This window comes from Phasianus colchicus, chromosome 8, assembly GCF_987193195.1.
Source record: "Phasianus colchicus chromosome 8, bPhaCol1.hap1.1, whole genome shotgun sequence".
NCBI lineage: Eukaryota > Metazoa > Chordata > Aves > Galliformes > Phasianidae > Phasianus > Phasianus colchicus.
The window spans coordinates 22,611,370-22,620,871 of record NC_143443.1 but is presented as its reverse complement, the minus strand read 5'-3'; positions in this window follow the sequence as shown (position 1 = coordinate 22,620,871).

Sequence of the window (9,502 nt, the reverse complement as noted above, 5' to 3'; positions counted from 1 at the left end):
GCCGAGCACCTCCGCCAATCAGCGCGGCGCCGCCACCGCCGCCTCCTATACTTCAGCCAATCAGCGGCGGCCGAGCGGCCGGATGGCGGTGGCGTCCATTGGCTGGAGGCACCGCGGCTCCACCCACTCCCGGGTGGCGGCCGCGGGAGCCGTGCCCGTGCGCGGGGACGGCCGGAGCGCGGAGTGTCCGCGGGTGCGGAGCCCGCTGGGTGCGGTGCGGCACCCAGAACACTGCGCGGCCCCAGCGCCGCCCCTTCCTGTGAGCTGGTGTGCCGCCGCCTGCCGGTGCGGCCCCGCTCAGCTCCCCGGGCGATGGTTGCTAATTGCGGAGATTCGCGTTCTTTCGTGCCCCGGGTGCGGCGCGGTGCGTTCGATCCCGGGGATCCGCTCAGCCGCCGGCAGCGGGCAGCGAAACCCTTCGCAGAGGGCTTAGGGCGGGGGATGCTCCGCGCTGCGGGTCCGCGGCTGTGCCGGGCGGGGACGGCAGAGGGCAGAGCCGCCCCACGCATCCCGGGGCTCTGCCGCTCAGCGGGAGCCCGGCATGGCCCCGTCGGATCCCGGTGCGTCGGAAGTTGGTGGGAAACCTGCGGCGCCTGGGAAAGTCTTCAAGGCAAACAGGAAGGGCGTCGCCAACCGCAGTCCCACTGGTGCGACTCGCAGATGCGCACCGCTCCCCGTGACACCGAGAAGGGAAGGGGACTCGCCGTTCACCAAGTGTTTTCTCAGAGGAGCGGTGTCACTGTGCCTTTGGGAGCCTTGCCCCGGCCACGCTGCAAACCCACTTGGGACCTCGAAAGAATAACAGTGGGAAAGGCAGGGAGAAGGGGACGGCGTCCAGCCAGCCCTCGGGGTTTGCTCTGGTTGAGGTTCTTAGTCCAAATGGGACAAAACCTCTGTTGGACCCTGGGAAAAAGCTGAGTGGGAGCTCAGGAGGAGCTCAGGTTGCAGCCATAGTGATGAACTGCAAACTCCTGATGTTGTCAGGTTCTGTGAGGGCACCTGAAAACTCTAATCATAACCCTAACGCTAACCTTATTCCTAACCCTAATCTCAACCCTAATCTTATTCTTATCCTCAGCCCTTACCCTATAACCTGATAAAGGGCACTCAGGCTTCTTAAGGGCTATGGATGCTGCTAAATGCAATGATAAGCAAAGATGTGGTGATGAGAAGAGAAGCAACTACTGAAAATGGGCACTGGGAGGCAAATGGGGTTGCCCACTATGGGGTGAGTCATGTTCAGGAGGAATAAAGCCCTGCTCTGCTGGTGGGTCAGGCTAAGCAGGGCTGCTGAGAGCTGCCTATTTCTGGAGCAGACAGAAGTGCAGGGGAGCCCTGAGACTGGCGGCCTTGTGCTGCTCTTACTGGTTCCTGACCCAAGTGCTGGGACATCTGGGGACAGGGCCAAGCCCTTTCCCAGTGCAGGGAGGTCAGGAAGGCACGGCGGTGCTGCCTGCCAAGCTGGCTGTGCCAAGCCACTGGGCTGGACAAAAAAAAAAAAAAAAAAAGAATTTCCCCAGATGAGCTCTGTCTGTCTCCCCTTCCTCAGGAGCTGTGAGCAGCACAGCAGTGTGGGTGCGGGGCCAGCAGGAGCTACCCCTGGAGCAGTGGGTGCCCCCAGCCGCACAGTGTGGGGTTCCCTTGGGTGCAGCTGCAGGAAGGAGACAGGCGCAGGACAGCAGGCGGCTGTGCCTCATCGCATCCCCGCAGCCCTGCGCTTTCATCTCCCCAGCCCACACAAAGGGTGCCACCGAGATGCATGAAAAAGCAAGAGCAACATGGGAGTGGGCCTCGGGGCAGCCGCCCTTCATCTGCTCTGCTCGGAGTGACAGCCCGCAATGACCTGCCACTCACGAGCAGGCTGCACCCCGTGCCCGCAGCCTGCGGGCGCACACCGCACGTAGGCACTCCCCCTGTGCTCAGCCCCTCCATGCGGGCACAGCTCCGCACCCGTGAACATGGAGAGCCCCGGGAATCGCTTTCCTCCCGCAGCCCGGTGCCGTGCCCGAGATACCCGGCACACTACGGCCGTTCCCAGCCTCCCTCCCTCCGCATCCAGCTGTTTTCACAGTGCAGGATCCAGACAGAGAGGGGGGTAAAATGTTTTCATTCCAAGCTCCCGGGGTCAGGTCATGGTTTGTCTAAATGGCTTTTGTTGCTGTAATTATCAGATTAGCTGATCTCTGGCAGCGCGTTTAGGGGCAGCTACATTAACTACGATCCCGAACCCCCCCGCCCCCTGGCCGGCAGAGGCAGTGGCTGTGCAAAGCAACGACGTGAGACTGTGATGGCATAAGAAGTGTGCGGATGGTGTGCTCTTGCTTTGTGCCCGGCACACGGGAGCAGCATCTTTTGGGGAGAGCCCAACCTGCAACACCACAGAACCCCATCCCAGGCACCTGCTCAGCGTGCAGACATGGGATGGGGGTACTGAAGTGTAGCCCATCAGGTAATCCCCAATTCTGGGGGGCACTGGGATGAGGCAGCAGAGCAAGTGCATGTCCATGGGAGGGGCACCCTCCAAGCAGCAGGGAGGCATGGGAACAGGAACACAAGATAGCAGGGGAAATGGAGAGTGTGAGATGAGAGCAGGGCAAAGGGCAGATAAAGTGGGACTGGGAGTTTCCAGCCAGACCATCCCCGTGTCCATCTGTCAGCACCTCCAAGTGCTGATGGCACCGGACCCCGGTGGCAGCCAGGACTGCCGGCTCCACTGTGGGGCACTGATGGGGGCTTTTAGGGCTCCCAGCCTGTGGCCATACTGCTTTCCTGCTTCCCAGCCTCAGGGGAAAAAGCCTGGGGGGTTTCTTCACTCAAAACCCACTTGTCCCTCTGGATCACAAGTGAGCACTCCCTTGCTCCCGCCTCCTACCTCAATTCCCAAACACCATGTTCCTTCAGGAAGTACTGACTTCAGCAAAATATAAATATTAGTAATAAAAAATAGTAAAGACATATTCCTGCCATTTTTCTTAATTCACACCATGAAAGAGCTTGGTTAGCTCCAAAGCTATCTTCCCTGCTCTGGAAATTGGGGTCTAACACCATGCAGCAATGACATGGGGCACATCCACCACTTGCCTGGATTCAAGCTCTCCCACTACTGGGCACCACCAGAGGCTCACCAGTGCTATTTAAGACCAGTGGCACGCTGGTACTGGTGCTCCTGAGGACCATGGCCATTGCGTGATCCACCAAGAAAATGAAGCCCATCATTAGAGGTGTTTTCCTAAGGGTGCAAAGGACTGAGTGGAGAAGAGACATAGCTATTGGTCCCCAGCATCCCCACTGCTGTGTCAAGGCATGGACTTCCGCACAGCTGGGACTGGGGGGATGGAGGCACAGCCGGTCCCAGCTGTCCCCTCCGGACAGCGTGCACAGGGAACAGAAGCCCAGTGCCTCACTGGGCGCCCGGTGCCGTGAGTAGGTTCTGGATTCTGATGTTGGAGCAGATTTACTGAAAACAATTTATTTAATATCAAAAAATAATTTCTGATGGCGTTTTGGCTGGCGTCAGCCAAGTGCTTACTCACACGGGAATTCAAACAAAGGCAGCACTGGCATGCAGCCAGGGGGTCGGGCGCTGGGTGGTCGTGTCCATCCCGGCCTCGGACCCGCCTCTGGGTCACTTGCGGGCTTGTGGCATGATGTCTCCATTCATTTATTTATTGGAAATGTTTGAACAGGAAATGCTAATGGTTTGAGTTTTGGAGACAGCTGGAGGGGTGCAGCAGGAGCTGCTGGGAAGGGGAGGATGTGCAGAGACTGGGTGCTCTAGGGAAAGGAAGTTGGTACCACTGGGACCTGTCCCCTCCATATATTTGGGGTGGAAGAGTCAGCGAAGGTAAGGCTGGGGATGGCCCTGGAGGCCCTGCTGCCTTCTCTTCTAATTGGAGGCACCCATGTGGAATACGCAACACCACTGCTGCCCACAGCCATGGAATGGGGACCATGGATCCTGTGGGTCCCATCTCTGTCCCCTGAGGCTTGGTGGTGCCCGTGGGAGGGATGGGATGTGAAAGCTGCCCCCACTGCCAGGGGGTCGAGAGGTTCCGCCACAGCCTGGCTCTGGAATGGGCTGTTCCTGCATTTGCTGATAACAGAGGAGGTGAAGCCTGACCCAGGAAAGCAGGCAAGATCCGCAGAGATAAACTCCCTGCAGCAAGACAAAGGCACTGACCTCTGCACAGCCCGAGCCACCGCATTCCCACAAGCACAGCAACAATTGCCCAGGAGCAGCAGCGAGACCTGCACCAACCCTGTGGCAGCACCAGCACCTCCTGCAGCATTGCTGTGCGGCAGCCAAGGCACTGCTGTTAACCAGATCTGTCGTAGGCATCAATCAGATCTGTTGCAGGTACCAGGTGCCCAGGTAGGGGCAGTGCAGGGAGCCCATGGTCATTGCTCACTCTCCGTTTTGCAGTGCAGCATGTGCAGTGCTGCCTGCATTACATGGACAGAGAGCACATGCACACTGCATAATCAAAGGCACAGCATTCCTGGGTCCAATCATCCACAGCCCTGCCTCTCTTCCAGACGACAGAGTTCAGCAAAGCAGGCGCTCACCTGTATCCCCCACCTTATGTTTCTATACCTGTACTTGCAGTGCAAACTTGCTTTAGTTTTCATTCCTAAGTGCAGTGGAGTATCTTGTGCATTTGTGCAGTTCTGAGTGGTCTTTGCACGAGGGCTGTGTGCCACCTGGCACTCTGATGCACCCAGTGAAGCCGAACCTCTGCTTCTGCACCTCCACACCTGGCATCTGCCGGTATCTCCCTGCCTGGCACCGCACACCCTGCCCCTCTGCCAGCACTGCCCTGGAACAGCAAAAGCTGGAAAAGGCAGAGGCGCTTAATGGGATTTGCAGAAGCAGCCAGCTCGGTTACAGCGTCATGCCTGTTGTCTCAGGCGTGTTTTTTAAATCTTTATCTCTGCATCATTAAACACTGATTTGCATTTGAAAAGGCTCCTTTTAGTTCCCTACCTCTAAAATGAGGATAACTCTCCTTTACCTCATCTCAGGGTTACAAGGATAAACAGATTAAAGGCTGCGAGATATTGTGGCAGAGAAGGTTAAACAGGACCCTGTGACAGACAGCCCACGGGCAGGAGCGAGCATCAGAGCCACGCTCAGCACAACCAGCGACCCAACTCTGTGCCATGCAAATGTCCCACATCCCAGTGCTGGCGCTGCCTTCCCAGGACATGTCCCTTCGCCAGCCAAAACCCCGAGGGGCTGCTCCCACGGCCAGGGACACCCACCGGGCCCCAGTCCTGGGAGCGGGGAGAGCTGGTGACAGGGAGCTGGAAGGCATCAGTGTAGCAGGTATAGCACAGAGGGCGCGCAGGGCTGGGTTGGCAGCCCGGGAGCGTGCACTTCTCCAGAGAGAGCTGGTGGGGGGAAAGGATGAGCCAGATAATCGCTGTCTGGAAAGTCTCACCCGGGTCCCTAGTAAAATAATGGCACAAATATTAAGAAAAGGAGCTCTATAAACATCTAGAGGATAATGAAACCATGAGCTATAAGCAGGATGGGATTTGTAAATAAAGGGCCGTGCCAAAAACAACAAGCCTTCCATAATTGTTTTGGATAGAATGACAAGATGAGTGCGGGAAGGGGACTCGGCGGATGTCATGAGAGGGGACCTGGAAGCACCAGGTCTGTCCCTGCCTGGCCACTAAGAGCCCCCAGCACATTTGGGTAGGTCTCTGTGCTGAGAGACATGCAGCAGTGTCCTGGCACTGTGCTGCTGGTGGGGCTGGCACCTGGGGATGTGCCTCTCTCTGGAGCTGGGACCTGGTGGCACCTGGTACGCATCACCATCAGTTCTGCAGTAGTCCACACCTCGGCTACATCCAAGGACAGGAATGTCCCAGCTGGGATGGCTGTGGACAGGAAGAATGAGAAAGAATGGCCCTGCGTAGGCACTTCCAAGCCGTTTCCCAGACTTTGGCAAAGATTTTTGCTTTGTGAACACCAAAATGGCACGTTCTCCAGAGCTGCAGGTTCCTGGTGCACCGTAGCACCAAATTTTTGGCCAGACTTGCAGATAACATGCACCTCCTTGCAAGAAGACCTTCAAAATGCAATGCTGTCAAAGCACAGAAGTGCTAGCATGGCGCAGACCGAACACACTTAGTTCTGATGTCACAGTAAGGGCCAAGCAGGGGCCTGGCCAAAGCGTACCTGTCTGCAGAGCAGGGCCGGCTCCTGGCTCCATTGGACTGGAAACAGCCGAACTGCAGAGCGTACACTGCAGTGCTCACCCATAGAGCCACACACAAACTCAGGGTGAAATGCACCATATATGGTGAAGATGTTATTAGCCCCTAGCTGTCTTAATAGGATCTTCTCAGGAATTCTTGCTTGAAAATAAAAAGAAAAAATAGGTTTGGACATGAGACTAAAGCACAGATATAAACAGGGATTGGCATGATGCCCCATTTTAAAAAGTACAGAAGAAGGCAGAGATGAAGATGTGGTTTCCCTTCACCTTTTTTCAGTCTCCCATAGTACCCTGTAGCCAAACTGGGAAGGTACAGGCTGGAAGCAGGGAGCACGTGGGTTAAAAGCTGAGAGCACAGGGGCCCAGGGAGACCACGACATCTCCATCTTCAGACATTCCCAAAATTTGGCTCACGGAGGCCTGACCAGCAAGCTTTACTGCCAAAGCTCCCAAGGCCAAAATTATTCTGCGAAATGAGAGAGGGTGCAGAAAACAGCCATGGAAAAGACACCGGAGCAGGAGAACGCACCCCACAGTGACAAAATCAAGCTCGACCTGTTTTCCTCTTAAAAAAGCTTTAGAAATTTGACTGCTATGCACAAGTGCTCTGATAGTAAGAAAATACTGTGTGCCAAAGTGTTTTTATTCCAGCCAAAAAGGCAGAAGAAAAATCAATGGCTGGAAATTAAAAGCCAGACAAAGCCGCATAAGAAATAAGACGTACATTTTCTAAGCGATGCTGATTAGCCGGTGGATTAACCATCCGTCCTTCAGTAAGATAAAACCCTGAACTCCCTCGCTTCTCCAGACCACGTGTTTTTTTTGTACATGAGCAAAAACCCACATTATTCGGATCCCAAAAGAGTAACACAACGCGGCGCTCGGGGAGATCCGAATAGGTGATTGAATGACTAACTCTGATCTTAAACATTGCAAGTAAAAATATATCATGTTTCTTGTAGGCGCACAAAAATTCACATTGCATGAACTCAGCGTAAACACGAAACATCGACATCTGTGGGCCTGCAGATTGGGGGGGGAGGAGGGGGCAACCGCTGCTCGTCCTGTTTGACAAACACCAAAACACCCAACCCACGGCTGTGCAGAGGGAGGGAAACCACGAGCTGGATGTGAGCTCACAGCACTGCAGGTCTGTCAGCAGACTCATCAGCAAGACGGGGTGCTCCTGGATCCCACGTGGAGGTGCACGATCAGCTGGATCGGAAGAGAAGGTCTCTCTGTGCGTGGCTCGCTGAGGAGTGCACAGCACATATGACCTTCCAGGGGGTACACAGAAATGGGCAAAAGGTTGGATTTGGAAAAGAAAATGGAAAAAAAAAAAAAAAAAAAAGTGCTTTGGAGTAAATAACAAAAATGCTAGTGGAGATTATGGAAAACCTGGACGACATCCACCGCTGAAGAAAAACACACCTGGCAAGGACCCGTCCTGAATAGACTGGCTAGAGGCAAAATGATCTCTTTCTAGTATCTGTACTCACAGAATCATAAAATATAAGCCTAGGAGGCCCTTGAAAGTTCACCCAGCCTGTCTGCCTGCCGCCAAAGGAGGCAAACCCTTCCTGGTGGAGTTTTGTCTAAACTACAAGAAGCCGCTAGTGCTGAAGACGGCTCCCAAGAAAAACGAGTTTTAATTCTCCTTTGCTGCTGTCATTGCAGGGTGAGCCCATGGTTCCTTGTTCTTTCCACCCTGAAAACAAGGAATATCCTATTATCTCTCGCTTTGTAGCTGTGCCTCATGCATTTGAAGACTTTTATCTTATTTCCCTACAGTCGTCTCTTCTTGATACTAAGCTACCCTGGTCCTTCAGCCTCCTCCAGTATGTCATGTTTTCTGCATTTCTGATCACCTGTGTTCCTCCCTGGGCTTTCTCCCAGAACCACGACTTGAAACACTCAGCCCGAAGTGGGAACCGGCACTTAGGCTGACACTCTGAGTGCAGCAAGATCACATCAGGTGTCCCACAGACACCTTATTTATGTGCCCCAGTCTGAGTCTGCTCTTCTCACTCAGCAGGATGCTGCTGGCTCGTGCTCCCCTTGGGTCCCACTGTCACCTCCAGCTACTTTCCCACAGAACAAGCTCAATTCCCAGTCAGTGGGTGTGCAGTTGATTTTTTTCTAACTCATAGAAAAGCCTTATTTTGTTTGTATCAATAGTTTTCTTTCAATTTGTCAAGAAAAGCTGAACTGCATTCTTGAAGGCCCTACCAGACTGGTGCTGCTAATGACAATCATTGATGAAAGCCTTGGCTAGCACTAGGTCCATCACTAGGTCTCTACCAGTGTCAGAGCACAAATAATTGCTCTTCTGCATGCACTCCAGCCTATGTAGCCCCACGTCCGTCTAGATAATGTTCACTTAGACCTTGCTTATGTCAATCTCACATAGGAATGAGACTAAAGTCCCACAGACAACGAGATTTAGCACATCTATTTCATCCAAGCATAGATATCCTCAAGTAGAAGAAAATCCAGTTGATGTGGCTCTTAGCTGATGGCCAAAACTATCACTTATCTCTTTATCTCTACTCACATGTTGCGTCCCTTAATGATGTATTTGCCTGTCTTCAATCTGTTTATGCAAATGTCCCATTTTTCCTTTGACTCTGTACCTCTGGTCTTGAGTAAAGCTCAGGAACTTGGAAAGATACAGAGGTTCACTGGAAGAAAAAAAAGGAAGAAAACTGCTCAACAACAACAAAATCCTCGGAACTCACATGTTTATCCAAATTCATCTGAAACTTCTGGGGACAGTGACTTTTTAGGGTAAAATGAAAACAAGTTCAAGTGAGTTTTCCATCCCTGCAACCATACAGCAATTCCAGCCAATCTGAAATAATTTTCCAAGAAGATTTCCTGCAACCCCACAGTGATTAAAGGAAATAACATTGTGAATAAAGGGACATTCTTCAAAGTCAATGAAGGAGCCACAAACGGTACATTCTCACAGAGGGCCGGAAAGCGCCGGCGCGAGGTGGACCTTGTTGTGTGTGGCCCCCCAGAAGGAAGAGGGTGGGATGTTGGGTCCGTCCCTCTTCCCCGGGATGGGGTTGTGACCGGGCTCCTCCCGGAGCAGGCGGCAAGGGAAGAAGCCCCATGGGCTCCCCATGTTTGGGGGTGAGAGACTTGGTGGTGGCGAGTGCATCCAGTGGGCTCAGGGCTTGGCATCCCTCTGCCAATGTGCCATGAGACCTCAGGGACCCTCCTCAAATACAGGGCTGTACAAAGAGCACCACTCGCCCTGCTGCCTGAGC